Source organism: Lycium ferocissimum, chromosome 9, assembly GCF_029784015.1.
Source record: "Lycium ferocissimum isolate CSIRO_LF1 chromosome 9, AGI_CSIRO_Lferr_CH_V1, whole genome shotgun sequence".
In the NCBI taxonomy this organism is placed as follows: Eukaryota; Viridiplantae; Streptophyta; class Magnoliopsida; order Solanales; family Solanaceae; genus Lycium; species Lycium ferocissimum.
In genome coordinates, this window is record NC_081350.1 from 32,061,166 (window position 1) to 32,072,058 (window position 10,893).

Consider the following 10,893-nt stretch of genomic DNA (forward strand, 5'->3'; position numbering starts at 1 on the left):
TGCACCGTTATCGAAGCAAAACCAACGCCAATCGTCTCTACGTGGATTAAGTGGTCAATTAAATTATGCTACCATTTAAATTGTGCCAACTCGATTAAATTGTACCAACTCATTTTAATAGTAAAATCACTAATTTGTAAATTTGTGAGTTTTGACCATTAAAAATTGGGGCTTTTTGGGCTGGTTGGATGTGTAATGAGGCGGTGCCCTTTGGTGTTAGTTTTGTTCCGATAACGGTGCAAAAAGGTCTAAGTGGAATAGGAATGGCTCACCGAAGTGTCTAACAACAAGTGTCACTTTGACCTGAAAGCAAGTGGACAATCATAATGTCGATGGGTTTGGCCAAAAAAAAAAAAAAAAGGTGGGCTTACTACTATATAGAAGCAAAACCCATGCTTCGTCGTCAGTCACTCTTTAAAAAAAAAAAAAAAAAAAAAAGGATGGACCCCATACTAAAAACACCGAGCAATATTAAAAAATAAAATAAAATAAGGTGGGCCTCATACTAAAAACACCAAGCAATATTAAAAAGAAAAAGAAAAAAAAGTGGACCCCACCATCTCCAAACTCATGTAAAAAAAAGGGAAAACTACGTATATATACATGTTAAGGAGAAATATTTACGAAACGTAACGATAGTTTTCCTTATTTACAAAACATAACGATATATTACAAAACATGACGGATTTTCATATATTTTTCGTTTTTATTTTTTTCAGAAATATATATATTTTTTATAAAAAAAATATTTTAAAAAAAAATATATATTTTTATTTTTAAAAAATAATTTTTATATATATTTTTTTAAATATTAATTTTTTTTTTTTTTGCTCAATGGCTTAAAAAATTACCTCATATTTAAATGTATGAAAGTTGTATGAAAACACCAAGAATTTTTAATATAATTTTCATATAAAAATTTTGAAAAAAAATAAAAATTGTTACAATGTTGTTGTAGGATTAATTTTTCGGCCTAATATGAAATTTATATACCAATACTAAAAACTAAGTCAAGATATACACAATATTAAAAAATTTTAAGAAAAACATTTCATAATGCGTTCTTCATACATAAAATTTGAATAACTTTTTAAGCCTTGAGCAAGATATACACATTTCATACCAAAAATTTGAGCGATTATTTTAAGTCTTGAATGTTGTATCAAAGTTATATACAATGTTGTTGTAGTTGTATTAATTTTAGAAATCTAACATGAACTTTATACATAAAAAAAAGACATGAAAGATACAAATTTCATATTGTTTTCATAACACAATTTTGAGCGGATTTTTAAGCCTCAAACGAGATATACACATTTCATACATTTTTCATACACTAAATTTTGAGCAAACTTTTTTAAGTTTGAGCATACACATTAAAAATACATAAGTTTTTGAGCAAAAAAAAAAAATATTAATTTTTAAAAAAATAAAAAAAAAAATTAAAAAATATATATTTTTTAAAAAATAAAAAAAAAATTTTAAAAAATGATTTTTAAAAAATAAAAAAAAAAATAAATATATATATATTTTTTTTTAAATATAAAGCATGTTTTGTATAGGATTTGTAATGTTATGTTTTGTAAATATAAAACTATCGTCAAAATATTTCTCCTTAAGATGTATATATATGTCCCCATATTAAAAAAAAAAAAGCAATGTCAAAAAAAAAAAAACGTGCATGCAATATTAAAAAATCAAACAATATTCATGTAATTCCCAAAGTATCCCTTATTAAGTCAATAATGATGGACACGCGTATCAACCCATTAATGGAGAAATGAAATTATCAGATAAAGAAAAAAAACATGAACCCCGTATTATTATTTTTCTTCAAAAGGTTAAGTAGCCAAACCATACAATTTCCTTTCTTTTCTTATATTAGCCTGAGATCTAATCTAGATATTTAATTGTTGTATTTGTTATTCCGTCATGTCATTTATTTGTTATATTTATTTATTTATATTTTAAAATAAGATAGAATTTAATTACTTTTTTATTTTTTTCCTTACTCTAATAAATGTGAAAAGAGATTAATGTCGTAAAAGAAAAAATAATATAAAATATGGAGATCAAATAATTAATAAGGTAAATTAGTCAAATTATAATTTTAATTGACGCTTCCTTAAAAAATCGTGCAAAAGACAACATGAAAAGTAAAATGAGCTAAATCAAGAATATTTACCAAAAATTAAAAAATAGTAGTTATTCGTTTAAATAGAAAATCAAATTTCTACTTTGTTTCGTTTTAAACATCTAAAATTAATTTAATAATTTGAATTCGAATTATCCAAATCAAAATTTGATAAAAAATAATAAGTATTGTTTAGGTCCAATCTACATACATTAACAATAGAATATTTTACACCTTTAAATTAATCGAATTAAATATTATGTTAAATATTGTTATTGTTTTGTCTCAAAGAAAGGAAAATTGTTTCCTTTTAAACAAGTATTCTCTTTTAAAAAGTATTAATAAATTTTTGCAAACTTTGTATTCGTAGCAAACACTAATATAATAAAGTTTTGGATACGGAAAGACAAACTACAATGTTATATTAATCGTGTTTTGAACATAGTATATATATATATATACCTATATATGTGTGTATATATATATATATATATATATATGCACACACACACACTTACGTATGTTTATTAAAGAATATAAAATATATATATTATCACTACCCAAACACAACTACATAAACCTGATAAAAAAAAAACCCGATATATTGGTTTGGTTTGGTTTTAGCTAAAAAAGTCAAACCGAACCAAACCAACCCGACATTACATTTATTCAATTTTTAAAATATTTTATATATAAAAATATTTATTTGTAATGTAATTTATAAATATTTCTTAAATTTTTTCGTAGTTTTTTAATCTATTATCATATTATTCAAGCTTGAACATAGAATTTTGAATGCGAATAAGTTTTATATTTTATGGATGTTAGTAACTCATATAAAGTCCAAACCAAAACCAAATCAACACTAATACTAACAAAAGAAATTCAATTTACCACTTGGAATGACAATAATGTTGGATATTTATTCTTTAGTTTTGCATAATTGATTTAGAGAGTGAAAAAATATAACTTAAGTTTTTTTTCTTGTCATGTAAATAATAATTATTAGCCGTACTTATTTTAGCATGACTTAGTATTTTTAGATTATGGTCATTTTCTTTATGGTTTATTAATTAGCAATATTTATTTTAACCGATTTTATTATCTTTTATTGAATATTTTAATACAACGTCATCACTCTTCTCACATTTTGTGTTATTTTCTTATAAAACACCTTAATTACATAATTGTATCTTAGTAGGACTAAAGAAATATTTGAAGTAAAAGTTATATGTTTTGTATCAAGACTATTTCAGAAAAAAAAAAAAATCAAAAATCCGAGACAACCCGAAATAAAAACCCGAATCTTATTAGTTTGGTTTGGTGTATAAATTTAAAAACCCGACGCAATTGGTTTGGTTTGGTATTTAAAAAATCCGAACCAATCCGGTCCATGTACACCCCTACCGTCTAGTACATAATATAAGTATATTACCACCAATTCATTAACTCAAATATTGTCTAAACATCTACTAACATTTTCATTTATCAAAAAGAAAAAATATATTATATACGAATTAAGGATATCCAGTTTGCATCTTTATGCGCTTAATGATTTAAAAAAAGGTACTCCTATCAAAGTGATTGTAGGACAAATTAATACCCTTATTTTAGTTGTTGGCGAATATGCTTCCAAAGACGATCAACTTTTCATTCTAACTGTTGCCTTTTGGCTGACATGCAACATTCTTTTCAATATTATTGTTCGAATAACATGACCTGGTCTATGCAACATTTTTTTCAATATTGTTGTTCGAATAACATGACCAGCTCTATGTCTCATCAAATATTGTAATGGGATGAATAATATTTTTTCATCCCTAATTAAATGTCTCATGTTTGAATTTTGAGAGGGAAAAAGTCCTAGTAAAAAGTATTTTTCCTCTAAAACCTTAATGTGGATCCGAATTAATTCAAGACTTAACATGAGTATCGAAAAACGGGTGGGGAAAAAAGCATTATCTATGTTAATTTTAAGGTGGACTGGTGGAGTTTTTAAAGTTAAATCCTTTTAAGAATAGCCGATAATGTTTTCAAATGACCAATACTCCTATATTTTGAAAGAACAATTTTTCACATTATCTAATGGATCCAAGAATAGCCGATAATGTTTTCAAATGACCAATATTCCCATATTTTGGAAAATATATAATGGATCGTATATTCCATTTATTCGCGGGAGACCATTGATTCATTCCTAGGTTAGCTGGTCTATGTGTTGCCACGTGGAATTTTATCAACCATTAGCCTCTGTCATAGAAAGTGAAAACATATTTAATACTCTATTTTATTAAGAGAACACATTTTTCCATTGAAGTGATTCCAAAGTTAGCATAATTCCCAAAAATATTGATTCAAGTAGAAAACATCTTATCAAGTCATATAGTATTAACATTTGAAGGAGAGAAAAATAACCTAACTTCTCATATTGGCTTTTGAAACTTCTTCGAGACGTTTAGACAAAGAATATGCGTATATAAAAATAAAAGAAAAAAGCAATCTTTTTAAATTGTTTATAGTCCTTTTGCAACATAATTTAACTACCAACTTATAATTTAAATAAGTCGCATGGTGTATTTGCAGATAAATGGCAACAAAGTTTTAAATTAACTTGAATGTATAACTCTAAAGGTTGTTCAGAATTCTCATTTCATCATGTAGTCAAATTTCGCTTTTCATAGTTTCCTTGAGGACAAGGATAATTATGAAAGGTGAGTTGCAAGTGGGAGTATCATATTAGTTTGTATGGGAGCTGTTAGTTTCCTGACAATTTTTCAAAGGAGCCAGTTAGTTTTCTAATAAATTTTTACGGAAGGATGAAATTTGTCAATTTTAGGATACTTTAAGGATGGTTTATGTTCACAAAAATAGTTTAAGGATGTAATTTATGTTTGATGTATAGTTTGAGGATATTTACTAGGGAAAAGGGTCAAATATACCCCTCTACTTTAGTTTATTAGCTAATTTTGCCCCTACAGTTAGCAAAGTTTCAAAAATACCCTTATTTCTAATATATTCCCACATAAGCAAGTTTAGTAATTGGAATTGGATGACATGGACGACGTTGGCATATAACATTTAACTTATTCTATGTGGTACCTACGTGATAATTTTTCAAAAACAATCTGGATTTGATTTTTTTTAAAATAAATCTGAAAAAAATGGCTTTTATTAAAAATCTGAAACTTTTTTGTTTTGATAAGACCCGTTTTTTAAAAATATATTCTCGAAAATTGGATATTTTAGTTAAAAAATCTGGAAAACGATTTTTTTTTAAATCAGTTTTTCAGATTTTTTTAAAAATTAATCCAGATTTAAAAAAAAAAAAATTGGGACACTTTTAAAAAAAAAAAAATACTTTACACTTTTCCAGATTTAAAAAAATCATTTTCAAATTTTTTAACTAAAATATTCAATTTTTGAGAATATATTTTAAAAAAAACGGGTTTTATAAAAACAAAAAAGTTTCAGATTTTTAATAAAAGCCATTTTTTTCAGATTTGCTTTAAAAAAATCAATTTTCCATATTGTTTCTAAAAAAATTGCCACGTAGGCACAACATAGAATAAGTTAAATGCCATGTGGCGTCCATATCACCCAATTCCAATGATTAGACTTGCTTATGTGGAATATGTTAGAAATGACGGCTATTTTTTAAACTTTACTAACGGTAGGAGTATATTTGGCCCCAACTTGTAATTGAAGGGGTATATTTGCCTACTTTGGCTAACGGAGGGCAAAATTAGCCAATAAACTAAAGTAGAGGGGTATATTTGACCCTTTTTACTATTACCCTAAACCTTAGGGGTCATTTGGTAGCTAGTAAAGAAACACTTTATTCATGTATTAATTTCTGCATAACTTATACCGCGTTTGGTAGCTAGTAAAGAGACACCTTACTCATGTATTAATTTCTGCATACTTATATCGCGTTTGGTAGCTAGTTAGAAAGTAAGTTATTCTTTTTTTCTTTTTTCTTTTTTCTTTTTAAGCCAATCACCCCTTGGTCAGTGATCGTGGGATGTTGGGGGGGTTTGGCATGACCCCTACCCTGTTTATTCCAACTTTCAACCAACTACAAAAGTGGAGGGGGACAAGAACCTATACCTCCAGTATGCACAAAGTTGTGAGATCAAATTATCCAAAAAAATGAACATGAAGGGGAAGACAATCAATTGTACAAAAACTATCAATTGTACAAAAAATATACATCCCTTCATGTTTACAAGTGAGAGCCTAAATACTAAGAAATTAGCTCTATCCATTTTGCTTCGCAGACTTGGGAGTTGCCATGTATCCATGTGATAAGGTCCTTTCACATTTCCTGGAAGCTGAGAGTAGGATGTATAGTGAAAAGAATTACCACTGGTTGTAGCATTTTTAGGCAGCAAGTCTGCTACTTGGTTTGCTTCTCTGTAACAATGAGTAATGGTAACTTCTGCTTGTTCAATGGCCTTGACAGAGTTTAATATGATTCCCTTTAGCCTGAGATTGTTGGTATCCCTAGCCTTAAGCATGTTGACAATGATCTGAGAGTCTAATTCTAGATGAAATTCTCTCGTAGCCAAGTCAGACAAAATTGAATTCCTTCAAAAGCCGATGATGCCTTCTATATTATGAAAGCTAACCGAATAGTAGTCGAGAAAGCAACTATCATTTCTCCTGAGCAAGTTCTAATGATGCCACCAATACCTGCTTTGCCATCTGAGAGATAGCTCATATCTGTGTTAATTTTGACAATGCCATCCGCAGGCAACTTCCATAGAATATGGGAGTGGACTATCTTATGTTTCCACTTCTCCACTTCATTATAGAGTTTGGCCCAAGGCTAATTAAAAAAACAATTTGGGAAAGCTTCGGTAATTGCAACATTTACAATCCAACAAATCTGATATTCCATCTTTTTCACATAAAATTTATTTTGATCTCCATATTTGCATGCAGTCCATGATCTCCAAATCTCCCAACATATTACTAAAGGTACAATATTAACAAAAGTTTGTGAACGCTGTTAGTGGTTTTAGTATCCCTCCAGAGCTTCAAGATTCTTCTAAGTGGCCAGTTCCTGTGACTAATGCCAAGAGGAGAGCCAAACTGGTTCTAGAGATACTTTACCGCCTCCCCCTGTATGAAAGTGTGTTGGATACTGTCATTTGTGGATCAATTGCAGCATCTACAGTCAGACTCATCATTGATGCCAAATCTTGCTAGTTTTTCATTGAAAGGAAGTTTGGCAAGACAGGCTGTCCATACAAGAAAAGAGATCTTGAAAGGTATGCAGCTATGCCATAAATTACTCAACACCTCATCTTCCTGTTTCCTACACCTATTAACCTGCCAAGCAGAGGAGTTAGTATAAATCCCTTTAGTATAAATCCCTTCATTGGATGGTTTCCAAAGAATGAAATCATCCAGCAAAGGGTTACCAATGTCTATTCCTTCTATGATATCATTCATTCTTTCATCAAAGTCAATAGCTAGCCTGGTCAAGTCCCAAGCTCCATTGTTAATATAATCACTGATAGATGTATGTCTATTGTGGTGATACTCAAGAAAGAGGTCAGCCAGAGCACCTTTATCCGACCAGTTATCCCACCATAGACTACATCTACCAAAAGATTGATCTTCCAAAGCATGTTGCTTTCCACTTTGTCTCTAAATTGGAGCATATGTTTCCAAGCATGAGAATTACCAGATGCCCATTTTTAGCAGCAGGGTAGAACCTGCTACAGTATTTAGCACTCATAAAAGTGCTCCAGAGAGAAGTATGTGTTCTAAACCTCCACCACATTTTCATAGCAAGCATGTTACTGATCTCAACCATACTTTTTATGCGTAAGCCCCCTTCTTAGTAAGAAAACATAGGTTCTCCCAAGCACTCCAGTGATACTTAATTTTTCTCACTTGAAGTGCCCCAGAAGAACCTAGCAAAGTATTTTTCAATAAGATTTAAAGTCCCTTTGGGGGGGCTCATAGCAGAAAGAGTATAAATGGGTAAGGATTGAAGCACACTTTTAATCATCACCATTTTACCTCTATAGGTAAGCATTTTGCCTTGCCAGCTATTGAGTCTATTGGCCACTTTAGTTGCCATATTCTCAAAGTAAACAAGTTTTTTCTGCCTATGTATAGAGAACAACCAAGATAAGTGAAAGGGAAGCTTTTTTCCATAAAACCGGTGCAAGATCTCATTCTGTTAATTCTCTGAGCACTAGCTTTAGGATCTGTAAGGAAAAAACTTTTATCACCATTAACTCTTTGCCCAGAAGCCTTTTCATACTTCTTGATGTGATTCATGATAAGATTGATGGATCTTCTTTTGCCACTGCTGAAAATAACAATATCATCCGCATAGGCTAAATGATTGATTTGAGGTCCTCTCTTGTTCATGTGAAAAGGGATGAAATCAGGCTTATTGTTGAGATCATTTAGGGATCTGGTAAGAACCTTTGCAGCAATGATGAAAATAGAAGGGGACAAAGGGTCCCCTTGCTTCGGCCCTTCGGAAGTGAAAAAACCTGTTCTAGTGCCATTAATAACAATAGAGTGCCATACATCAGCAATAAGCAAATTAAATCAATCCACACCTCAGAAAAGCCAAACTTTCTTAGTACTGAGATAAGAAAATTTTAGGAAAGTCTGCCATATGCTTTTGCCATGTCTAGTTTGATCACCATATTGCCTCCCTTATTCTCTCTTCTGATGCCCTGAATGATTTCTTGGGCTAGCATAATATTTTCTGTAATCAGTCTACCTTGTACAAAGCCACTTTGGTTTTCTGATATAAGGGTTGCAAGAAGGGTGTTGAGTCTGTTGGAGAAAATTTTGGAGATGATTTTGGTGGTGAAGTTAGTGAGGCTAATGGGTCTCATTTCTGAGAAGTTGCTGAGGGAAGTGACTTTGGGGATTAGTACTAAGCAGGTATGATTGAAATATTTGGTGAGATTTCTTCCATTGAAATATTCTTGGACAAAGTCAATAACATCATTTTTAATGACATCCCAAAGAAGTTTGAAAAAGGGTTCCATTAAAACCATCAGGACCTGCGGAACTGTCTGAGCTAAGGTTAAAAATGACCTCCTTAATCTCCTCTTCTTCAGAAATTTTGGTCAGCATCTCATTATCCTCCTTGGTAATGAGTTGAGGAATGCAATTAAGAATTGAGTTGTCAGCTGGGGGAGTCTTCAAGTTAAACAACTTTTCAAAATGATGAATAACTGCTTTGCTAATCTTATCATCTCCCTATATCCAATTTCCTCTGTGATTCCTTCTTCTTACAATACGAAGTCTTGTTCTTTTGTCCCTCTACACTATGAAAGTACCTACTGTTGTAGTCCCTTCCTGGAACCATTTGATCTGTGACTTTTGCCTAAGTATGTTATCTTGTATGCCCATCCCACTACTACAAAAAAGGCCTTTGGTGGCAATTATTTAGCTAAGAATTGACTAATTGCCGCTAATTGATTCTTTAAGCTAAACTATTAGCGGCATACAGATAAAAGCCGGTAAAAATATCCTTTTTACTGACAATAATAATAATTCTCCACTAAAAATTATTAATTGAACACCACTTTTCATTATTTTTTATCTTTCCCTCCAATTTTTTCCACAACAATTAGTTCCCTCCAATTATTAACAAAGAAAAATAAATAACAAAACCCTAATCCCTTCTCAGACGCCAATTTTATTTTACTGCTATTCCCAGATCCAAGACAACATAGAGGACACTTGGAAGACGCTGCTGCTCCTCAAACTCTCTTCACGTAGCTACAATCCTCTTCACTTTCTTGTCTTCATCCGCAAATATATTCTACTTCTCAGGTACCCAAACACTTGAGGTTAAGTTGAGTTGTAATTTGTAAAAGCATACGTTTTTTTATGCGTTCGATAAGTCCTTATTTTTCATCTCTGCCTGCTGTTAATTTAATTGCAGTTTATCAAATCGATTCTCTGTTCACCCTACTATTTTATGACTTGTTTCATTTGCTTGCTAAAGCTGTGGTTTATATATTCAGATTCTTATGATCGCTCCGTAGTTTTTGAGTGGTACTGATGAATGTGATGTTTTTATTTGAATCTACAGCATTGAGAACTCTGTTACTTACTTGAAAACATGAATATAAATTGCTGAAAACATCTACCGTTTCAGGCATTCAGCCATCCGAATCTGTATCACACAAGCGTTCTATACTTGCAATTTAATTGTGCAGCTGTATCTTAATTGTGGATTTAGGTGGATGTGAACTATTCAGTTCGTTTGGTTTTTATATCGCTTCGTGTTATTGTTGCATTGTGAAGATGAGAACTAGTCGAACATAAAGTTGATTAAGTATTTCTGCAAGCTGTTGTCTCATTTTGAACGCGACGTAAGTTCTTTTCTAAGAAATTTTCAGTTGTATAAGGAACTGAGCCCCTACAAATTGAATCGACTTGATAGAACATTTAACCATTTATCCCCCAGAGTTAAAAGAAAACGTATGAGACCAAAATGTATAGGGAACATCGGGTCCAGGTTTGGGAGGTGTTACAAATCAAAACTTTCTGTTTGTACCTGCTATTGGTATTAGACATACCAGTGAGTACAATGAAGAGTAAAAGAGATAGAAAATGTTGTTCTCAAGCTGATTTAGAACAAGAAAACAAAGCACTCCAGAGTGTAGAATATATTCTTGCAGAGATGTTCTGTGCGTTTCTTGCATCTGGATATTTCTGATCATTTCCCTTATCAGAGAAAAAACATAGCACCTGCACATCCTTGT